Below are 11,534 nucleotides of genomic sequence, written 5' to 3'. Positions count from 1 at the left end.
TTCTTCCTTTATTTGGAAAAACTGTGCTACTGGGGCAATGTTTTGCTATTGCACAGTGGGTAAGTGTGAATAATAAGTGTAAAGAGGAAAGTTAAAATTTTCATAGCAATGTGCTGTGACAGTTGTTAACAGATTAAATGTTTTTCCCATATGAAATATACAGTAATCCTATAAAGTCTGTAAGCTGGTCATTTACCCTATTGAATAGATGTATACCCGTAATAGCCATAGGTTGGTTAAGTGACATGGAAGTCACTGAAAAATAAAGATGGAAATAGAATCCATATCTCTTGCCTTTTAGTCTATTGCTCTGTTGAGAATTTCACATACTTCCTCCAATAAGACAATCTTGATTTCATCCTAATTGATGATGGTAAGTGGATAGTGTATCTGCATGCCAACTATTGGAAGGATTGTTAAGTTAAAAATTAGGCTGGAGAATAAGGCCAAAACGAGGCTGTGTGTTTGATCAGTATGATTTATGTTTGACCACTTTAATGGAATTTGAATGTTAGATTTAGTATTTACTGGTTCACAGCTTTATCACTAATAGTAAGATCTATCCAAAAAACTGTATGGATGTTGGTCTCATGTGTGAACAATGGATAAAGAGATATATCTCTGTTGTGGAATTTTACTTATGTCCTTTACTGACTTAACAGATGCACTGTGTGACATCAAGATGCGATGTAAGGAAAATGAAGAGGAGATAGCAAGCCAGTTATTAGTAACCATTGCTAAAACATGTTTCATTAGAACCCCTTTTAAACCTGTGTCTGCTAACTTGGGAAATTATTCAAATATCATGATAGTTCCTCATTTATTACAAGTGCAGAAAAGTGCATACATGTGTAACATACGTCATAAAATCTTTCACATTTTGCAGTAACAGCAGTTGTTTTCCTTAGGTGATGACATTAATTTGAGCAGTATCTCTTATTTTCCAATAACCTTTTGCATTACAAAAAAATCTGCAACTTCATTTTCTTCCCCTATCTGGAAACCATAGAAACCAATGTGAAATTATAGCTAAGAAGCTCGTCACTGGGCTATCTCAAGCTGATCTCCATGGAAACATTTCACATTCTTGAAATGAAAGATCTTCCAATCAGACACACAACCATAACTGATGGGTGTCTGACAAATATAACAACAAGAAGAAAGAAGTATATAGATATTTTATTTGATAATATATGCAGGAGAGTTTTTAAACTACTTCAAAAATAAGAACATTTAAATGCTAAATGTGATGCCAGCTACAGAAATAAAGTTGAATACAGTTTGGAAAACAATGTTCTGTTACTCTTTTTACATATTGTTCTTCTAGATTTTTGCATTAAAGACAACTTCCTAAAATAGTATGGACTTTGGATTCAGAAAAATCTGTGTTCAGAGGCTAACTCAGCCCCTTAGCTAACTGGCTTATCACTCCCATTTTCTTATTATAAGGTTGAGGGGAATACCTGATTTACAGAATTTGAAGATTAAATTAGTTAAAATAAATGCTTAATAGGTAATCCTAAATTTTTATCTGGTGAAATGAATAATTGAGTAAAGGAAGTATTGATGATAAGGATGATGATCATGTTGATGATGGTTTCAGCTTTGTAAAGAATCGTTATTAAGGGGTAGCACTTAAATATTAATGCCACGGTTCTGTAATATAAAGAGCTCTATATTTAACTTGGATAATACAAAGACTATTCCTAGTTCAAAATTTGGATAGTCTCCAAAAATTCATTTTTAAAATTGTTTGGAGCTTAGATCACATGAATGGTGTAAGGGAAACAACTTCTTCATGTTGTAGAATTGGACCCTAAAAATAAACCTGTTAAGGTAAAAATTATATTTTAAACATTATCTTAAATTACACATGTAAATTATGCATATAATTTTAACAAAGCTTTCTTTTTGCATATATAAAATGCATACAGTAATATACATTTGCCATGGCATATACATGATGAGTATAATTGGACAGTGTACTCACAGAGTGTGAGGATGTGCCCTTTTGTGACAGCAAGTTGCAACCAAGGAGCATGTGGACTTACTGAGCAGAAAAATAGATGGAATTTTCAGCCCTATATACATTTTTTCTGTCCTTTTTTGTCTTTGTGATTCTATATCTGTATTTCAGTCCCCTTAGTTTCTGCCTTTCTCTCTGTTTGCCTTTCCACTGTCTCTGTCTCTTTGTCACAAAGCCTCTATAGTTGAAGCTAATTAAGTTAAATACATATATGATGTGATTACACTGTATTACCATAGAAATAACATTAAAATTAAGCAGGTTTTAAACTATTTTTGCTGCAACACATGCTGAATAGTGCATGTATGACAAATTTCTATGAATATATGCAAAATTTGATTTTTCAGACATAGGCAGGGAAATAAGCTGATAGAAACAAATGTGGGTTAAGAAGTCAGGTATTTATTAAAGTGTTTTAGGCATCCATAATTGAATTGATTATATAATTTATCAAGTGACTATTAATTTTAAGGAAATAACTAAAGATTCATAGGCCATGTGCACATTAATAAAATGCACTTTAAAAAATTTTGCTTAAAATTTTCCCCAGGTAAGCAAATGAGGTTTGCAGTTACTTCAAATTTTAAACACATTATATTTATCCCCATCTTTCTGTCTCAATGAAACATTCAAATACCGGTATGTAAGACAAGCATATACTAGGAATAACCTAAAACCTTAAATTTCTCCAACTTCTTTTTCTTTGTTTATAGAGATGAGGTCACACTCTGTCATGTAGGGTGGAGGGCAGTAGTGCAATTATATCTCACTGCAGCCTTGAATGCCTCCTGGGCTCAAGTGATACTTCTGCCTCAGCCTCCCAAGTAGCTGGGATTGTGAGCCACCATCCCTGGCTGAACTTGAGTATTTAACTCTTATAACTATAATAATAGAGCAGCCACTACAGTATATTATCACTGTATCAACTGATGTAATGAGAATGGTGACTAGATTCACAGACCACCCTAAGTTTGTGTATCCCATAAGTTTCGTAAATTGTCTGCAATTTATCAGTTCCAGTAATTCCATACATTACTACTCAAGATTACAAAAGCAATGGAGGTTATCATCCCTCATTGAATGGGATAGGACTTCTGACCCCACGTCATTTCAGAAAAGTTTTTCATAAGTTAATTATTCATAAGTAACTGCTCAGTTCTCTCATATATGTGTATATTCAATTTGTCAATGTATTTCCAAAGTAGTATATCTGAAATGCAAATACATTTGAATTATGCTTCTGTTATGTTCCTACTGTGACAACATGAAGTGTATTTGATGAACATGATGATTATTTTGTAAAATTAAAAAAGTATTTCTTTTACTGTATCTTGATGGAACCACATTGAAATTTGGTCAGTTTCAATTTTATCAATTTTTTTTATCAACTATCAATTTTTTTGGTTAAAAGAGATTTCCTTCTTTCTTTTTTTCTTTTTTTTTTTTTTTTTTCCAGAGCCTCTCTCTCTGTCATCCAGGCTAGAGTGCAGCAGTGGTGTGATATTGGCTCACTGAAACCTTTGCCTCCTGAGTTCAAGTGATTCTCATGCTTCAACCTCCCAAATAGCTGGGATTATGGACGTGTACCACCACACCTGGCTAAATTTTTTTGTCGTTTTAGTAGAGACAGGGCTTTGCCATGTCAACTAGGCTGGTCTCAAACTCCTGACCTCAAACGAACTGCCTGCCTCAGCCTCCCAAAGTGCTGGGATTATGGATGTGAGCCACCGCACCCTGCTCATGTTTTCTTATTTTGCTAAATGTTATACAGCTTAAAAGTGACCAATCCTATGATATAAGGAAATTTAGATTAGTGGTTTTTCTGAAATACAGTTTTAAGAAGATAAATACATTATTTGTAGCATTCATCTGATATATGAAATTTTTAAGCAATATTATTCACATGGTCTTAAATATTACTCATTTATATAGTCATTCAGCTAATAGTTTGCATTTCTTACTCTTCAGAAATTAGTAAATGCTGGATTATGTTACGAATGCCCTAAGAATACAAGTTAGTAACTACTTTGTGGAATTGAATTATTAGAATTTAAAGTGATTGTGGGGAAGAAAGTTACGAAATGATAGAAAGCATCTTCTTTTACGAATTAGTCCCAAATACAAGACACGTTTTATTTTCATTGGGTATAACTGATCATTTGATGAAGGTATCTTTTCACTGAGCCAGTCTCCCTTTGAAGCTACAAATTTGATAGGTCTGTCTATGGTTAGTTATATACAGTAAAATGAAGTCGAACAGAGAGAGATACCAGAAATGTAGTCTTAAAAAATAGAAGTTTATTTCTCTCTGATTTTCCATTCCAGTTTAAGCAAACAGTTTAGAGCAGTAGGTGGAATACAACGTAGAAATGACTTTCCATAAAACAGAAGACTGAAAAATAAAAAGCATTAATGACTGAAAGGAGAGTTACACATTTCTAAAGCCAAAGCAGATCATGTTCTAACATTGCCCCTAAACAATATAGTTATAGAATTTCTAAACAACAAAATCATGTGCATGTGTAGTTGAAATATAAATACCATTATTTGAACATACTGCAATTAAAAAATCAAAAATTATAAAACGGAAAGCTCCTTCCACCTGTAATTTAAAAACAACAAAAACTCTGTTAAGCAACTTGTATTAGGGTTCTCCAGAGAAACGACACCACTCTGTGTGTGTGTGTGTATGTGTGTGTGTGTGTGTGTGTGTGTGTGTGTGTGTTTGCATGTATGTACATATTATATATTGATAGGTTTTGGCTCTGTGTCCCCACCTAAATCTCATCTTGAATTGTAATCTCCATAATCTCCACATGTCAAAGGAGGGACCAGGTAGGAGGTGATTGAGTTATATGGGCAGTTTCTCCCATGTTGTTCTTGTGATAGTGAGTTCTCATTAAATCTGATGGTTTTATAATGGGCTCTTCCCCCTTCACACACCCTCTCTCGTCTGCCATCATGTAAGATGTGCCTGTTTCCCCTTCCTCCTTGATTGCAATTGTCCTGAGGCTTCCCCAGACATATGGAACTGAGTCAGTTAAACCTCTTTTTTTTTTAAATAAGTTACCCTGCCTCAGGTATTTATAGCATTGTGAAAATGGACATATATATATATATATATACACACACACATATGTATTATATTACATATGTATTCTATATATAGATTTATTTATGCATATATAATGCACATATATGCATACAGTATATATACACATACATATATATGTATGTAGCTAGTATATCTATAGAAAGACATTTTTTGTAATACATTGGCACAATAATGGGGCCTAAGATGTCCCCAGATCTACAGGTGGCAAGCTGGAAACCCAGGAGAGCACACAATAGTTCCAATTCAAGGCAAAAGTCCTAAAAACCAAGATAGCCTATGATATAAGTTTCAATTCAAAATCCAGAGGCCCAAGACCCAAGAAAAGCTGATGTTTCAGGCTGAACCCAAAGATCAGAAAGGACTATGTCCAAGTTCCACAGTCAGTAGGAGGAGTTCTTTCTTATTCATAGGACTGTCAGTCTTTTTGTTCTGTTCAGACTTCAACAGACTGGATGAAATCCACCCACACTGGGGAGGGCAATTTGCTTTACTCCCTCTACTGATCTTAACATTAATCTTCTTGACATACACCCTCATAGACACACTCAGAATAAAGTCTGACCAAGTATCTGTGTACTCTGTGACTCCATAAGTTGACACATAAAATTAACCACCACATGACTGTTTTGTTGAAGAGAATCTACTAAAATTTCAGACCTAAACAATAAAGAATCATGATAATGCAGTATTCAGAATTGATGGGATATAGCAAAGTTAGATATTAGAGAAAAATTACAGATTATATAAATACAACAATAAAAATGAAAAATGTGTTAAATAATTGCTAGGAACAAGAAAATTTTAGAAAGGACTATACAAACAGAAAGAAAGCAGAACTGACTCCAAAACTGAAATCGATAGCAAACAGGACACCATTAAGAACTAACAGTAAATCCAAAAGTAAACTGTTACTTGAAATTATCAACTAGATTAAACAAACAACTAGAGTCATGTTTTTAAAAAGTAAAGGGAGGAAATACAGAAAATTAGAAATGGTAATGTTTCCTTCTCAACTGAAGGAAAGATCCCATAGATTATTTTGTATACCTCTATGCAAATATATTTGAAAATCTAGATAAAATGGATAATATTTAACTGTAAAACAGCTAGCAAAGAAATTGTACAAGATACAAATAAATGGAAGGATATCCTATTTTTATGGATTAGAAGAATTAACATTATTAAAATGTTCATAATACTCAAAGCAATCTAGAGATTCAGTGTCATTCTTACCAAAATTCTAATGACATTTTCAGAGAAACAGAAAAATAATCTTAAAATTCACATGAAACCACAAAATACCTTTAATAGCTAAAGTAATTTTGAGAAAAGACATAGCTGAATAAGCATCACACTTCTTGATTTCAAACTATATTACAAACCTGTAAATAATCAAAACGCTGCTTGAATAAAAACAGGCAGACAGACCAATGCATTAGAGACCCCAGAAGTAAACCCACACATATACGGTTAATCTTTCATTAGAGTTACAAGAATAAGCAATGAGTAAAGGATAGTCTCTTTAATAGTCTAAGGAAAACTGGACATCTACATGCAAGAGAAGAAACTGCACCCTTATTTTACACTGAATACAAAATTGCAAATTAAATAGCAAATTTATCATTTAAGATAAAGAACTATATTTACATGTGAAATCTTAAAAAGTTGCCTTGAAGCACAGTTTAAAATGGTAGTTACCAGGGGCTGGGAGTGAGGGAAATGTGGAGATTTTGGTTGAGAGAGAAGAGTAATTTCCTAGCAAAATACATTTATCAAAATAAAATGATCCTAAAACATGTAAAGTCCAAACATAATTACCTTAGGATAAATAGAGGAAGTACTTAATGAGATTATTCGGCAAAACAAAGCAAAACCAAAACCAATAATAAACCCAAACAGGTCCAGAGGTGAATTTTGCCAAACTTTTGAAAATAAGAATATCATAAGACTGTCTAAACTATTCTAGAACAGAAGTAATAAAGAAAAATTTAAATTCATATCAGGAAGCAAGTATATTATTGATAATAAACATACAGATTGTTCCAAAATAAAATTATAATCAAATCTCATTTCTTAATATTAGAATAATAAATAATGACCATTAGGTTATCAAACTATTCTTGCATTCCAGGAAATTAACAAATTCCAGGAATGCAAGGATAGTTAAATGTTAACAAACAAACTCTAATGTCAGGATAGTTGAATATGAACAAACAAATTAATATAATCCATTTTAGGGCCGGGTGCGGTGGCTCATGCCTGTAATCCTGGCACTTTGGGAGGCTGAAGTGGACAGATCAGGAGGTCAGGAGATGGAGACCATCCTAGCTAACATGGTGAAATCTTGTCTCTACTAAAATACAAAAAAAAAAAAAAAAAATAAGCTGTGTGTGGTGGCATGTGCCTGTAGTACCAGCTACTCAGGAGGCTGACGCAGGAGAATCTTGAATCCAGGAGGTGGAGGTTGCAGTGAGCTGAGATCATGCCACTGCACTCCAGCCTGGCAACAGAGCAAGATTCCTCCTCCTCCTCCTGCTCCTCAAAAAAAAAAAAAATATATATATATATATATATATATATATATATACACACACACACACACACGCACACACGTAATCAATTTTATTAATATGGAAATAAATCATGCATAGATGCATAAAGATATTTGACAATATTTAAAATCTATTATGCTTTAAAAATAAAAATCTATGACTTTCATTTGTGTGTGCATGTATACCCATTCAGATACATACACATCTTGTCTGAAATTCAGTCTTTTACCTAATGGGAAAACACTGGAGACTTTCCCCTTCATGTCAAATGTCTTCTCTATTTCTATTACATGGCAAATGTCTTCTCTATTTCTATTACTATTCAACATTTATTACTGATATTAGGTTACAATATTAGTTAATAGAAAACATAGAGGCATAAGAATTGGAAAGTAAGAATTAATCTCTACTTGCAGATGATATCATTATAGATATAGAAAATAAAAAGATAGAGAGCGTAAGAATTTGTGGGTGGTATGAGAATCATAAAATGAATCTTCAAAAAGAGGATAAGGATAAAACAATATGATTTACAAAAGAGAAGATAAACAAATAGAATACGTACATGAGAACTTAATGTCCAGCAAATGTGTATTTGCGTGTGTTTGTGTGTATATACAAATGAAAACACATCATGTTTTTGGATAGGGAGCTTTAATATCACATAGACTTTAATCTTCCTTGAGTTGATTGATAACATTAAAGCTTGTCTAAGAAAAAAACTAATTTTTTTTCCTTTGGAGTGTGGGAAGTTAATTACAAACTTTATTTAAAAGAACAAATAATACATGAAAGTCAGAAAAAGGCTAACTCCAGTAGTTATTAAAACATTTTTTGCAGTGTCTCTGTATTTAAATTATTATTGTGTAAATAGAAGCCAGAGCAATAGAATAGACAATGCATACATAGACTTACTGCACATGGAAATGTAGTGTATGCTAAAGGCAACATTAAACAGTGGAAAGGAGATGAACTTTTAAAAAGTAATGGTGAGACAGGGAAGACAGACAAAACTGTATTTATTTCCAACACTGTGTCAGCATAAATTCCAACTGGTTTAGAACTCTAAATAAAAAAATAAATTATGCAACATCAAGAAAATATGGAAAAACATGAGAGTGAAGAAAATGTCCTAATTATGAGTCAAAATTCAGATGCAATAAAATATTGATTAATCATATTAAGAAATGACTTTTACATTGCAAAAAATAAGCAAAGTAAAAAACACAATTAATTGGAAAAAGCATTTACAAAGTATATCAATTAAAGTAGTTACTATCCCTAATATTTATAAACTTTATGAAAATAGAGAAGTAAAAGACCAATGGGCAAAAGAGATAAAAACAGATAGTTCACTGAAAAAGAAATGCAAACAGAAATGCAAAAGAAATATATATATATGTACATATATATATGTGTACATACAACTCTCTCATAACAAGAGGATGTGCTAATTAAAACTAAACCGAGATACTCTTTCTCACCCATCAGATTGGTAAAAATCCCTGTTTGACAATACGTGTTGATGAGACTGAGCGAATACAGGCACTGTCATAATTAATGTTAGAAATGCAAAATGATAACTATCCCAGGAGGAGAATTTCTCAGTATTCTGCAATTACCCTTTGATCCGGCAATCCCATTTCTAGGAATCTATCTCAAAATATGGTAAATATATGAAAAATTACATGTATAATGCTACCCACATAGCAACACTTTTTTGTAATTGCAGGAGACTATACATATACAGTTATTAAACTCTTGTGTCTCAGCTTCGAACTTGCCCTTCCATAACTGACTGGGTATGTACGCATGCTGGGGCAAATCCAACTGCATTTCTGTTTGCTCACTGGTTTTTCTTATTTTGTCTGCAGGAAGCACTATTGCAAAATTGGAGCCACTAGGGGAAAATAAAATTGTGATAGACTTCCTGTCTTGCCTAAAATTCCTGTGAGTGCCACAGCAGCAACACTTCTTCATGCCAACTACAATAATTGTCCCCCACTGATTTAAATAGACCTTTATCATATGCTAAATGCTTGTGTCTGGAGCATGACATGTTGATTATAAAAATCCATTTAAAAGAAAAACCAATATCCAGGAAAACCTTGACTTTTTAATAAGTACTTTTGAGCTAACTAATTAACCATAGGAAACATAAATAAACTGTTTCAATGTCTGGCACCATTGACAGGATTAGTTCAAAATTATTCTAGGATTCAGATTTTTTAAAACAAAATTATTTAAATAGAAAAAAATACGAATACCATGATTTTACACAAGTAGTAATGACAGAAACCACTACCTATGATGAGGAAAATAAAGGAGGAAAGTTATAATTATTAGAAATTGGAAGCATAAAGTCCAGAAAATTGGACTCAGAACTCTGAAGAAGATGGTGCTTAGATGGTGCTGGCATCTTTGAACTTGGAAGCCCTGTAGAGTAAGTATCCAGCCCTCCAAGAGCAGGCCTGTACTGGGATATCTGCAGTGAAATGGTAAAGACTCTCCCAGTAGAATTAGAAAAACTTTAAACTGGAATCAACAGCTATCATTTGAGAATGTTAGGAAACCACCTCATTTTTAAAAATGTGTGTGTGTGTGTGTGTATATATATATTTACAATAAAGATATATTTATATATATGTAAATGTGCATATACATTATATATAATAAACTTATAATTACACATAATTTATATATACATTGTAAATACATATATAATTTATACATATTTTATACATAATTTATATATATATTTTAAATCAAGTATTCATCCTGCCTCTTTTATATTGACACTAACAAAAAGTAAGTAAGTAAACGGATGATGAGGGCAAGTTTTTTTTTCATATTATTCCAACCAATAAATGGAGGGAAAAATAACAATGAGAATATTGCCATCAAACCAAAGATTGTATTGAAGCCATGATAATCAGTGGCTATTAACATAAAAAAGAAAAAAAAACAGATTTACACCAACTGGTTGAAGTATAAATGCCATCTATGAGCTACTCTTGCTAAAAAAAAAAAAAAAAAAACCACAAAGCTGAATTTAAATTTAACTACCAACTTACAGGAACTAAGGAGACAGAGGAAATTGTTGGACAACACCATGGGACTGCAGTAAGTAAAATGAAGACTGTGGGAAACTCTTCTTTACAAATAACCAGTTTCATTCACAAATAAATGGCAGAGAAAGAAATAGAGGGATTGGAAACCTATTTATTAAATGACCCTGATGTGATTATTAAACATTGTATACTTATATCAAAATATCTCATATACCTTGTAAATACCTACACCTACTATGTATTCATAAAAATAAAAAACATAAAAAATAAATTAAATGACACTAATGAGACATAATAAAATCACAATTTATGGTCCTTATTTCAATCTTAAAGAAACAAACACTATAGGGAATTTGAACAGTGTATATATGACAATTTCAAAGAATTTTTAGATGTAATGACTATCAGTTATGTTGAAAATATAAGTGCTCATCTTTTAGAGCTATACAATAATGATGCAGGATTTTTCTTCTCAGTCACTTTGCAAGCTGGGGACCTCTGGCCAACAACACCCCACCCATGCCTTGCTTGGCCACACTGGCATCCTCTAGCTCACCTGTGTTACAGCTTGTACCCATGTTCCATGGCTCCCAAGTTCTTGCACTGTACCCAAGAAGAATGAGGATATTCTGGACATTGAAGGGAGAGAAGAGTGGTGAAAAATTTTACTGAGTGATGAAAATGGCTCTCAGTGGAGAGGGGAGCTGGAGAGGGAACAAGAACAGGTTATCTTCCCCAAAGTCAGGCTGTTTCTTCCCTGAAGTTAGGCC

This window comes from Sapajus apella, unplaced genomic scaffold, assembly GCF_009761245.1.
Source record: "Sapajus apella isolate SASKATOON/1434 unplaced genomic scaffold, GSC_monkey_1.0 scaffold5, whole genome shotgun sequence".
Taxonomy (NCBI): domain Eukaryota; kingdom Metazoa; phylum Chordata; class Mammalia; order Primates; family Cebidae; genus Sapajus; species Sapajus apella.
Note: the sequence above shows the minus strand (reverse complement) of the source record.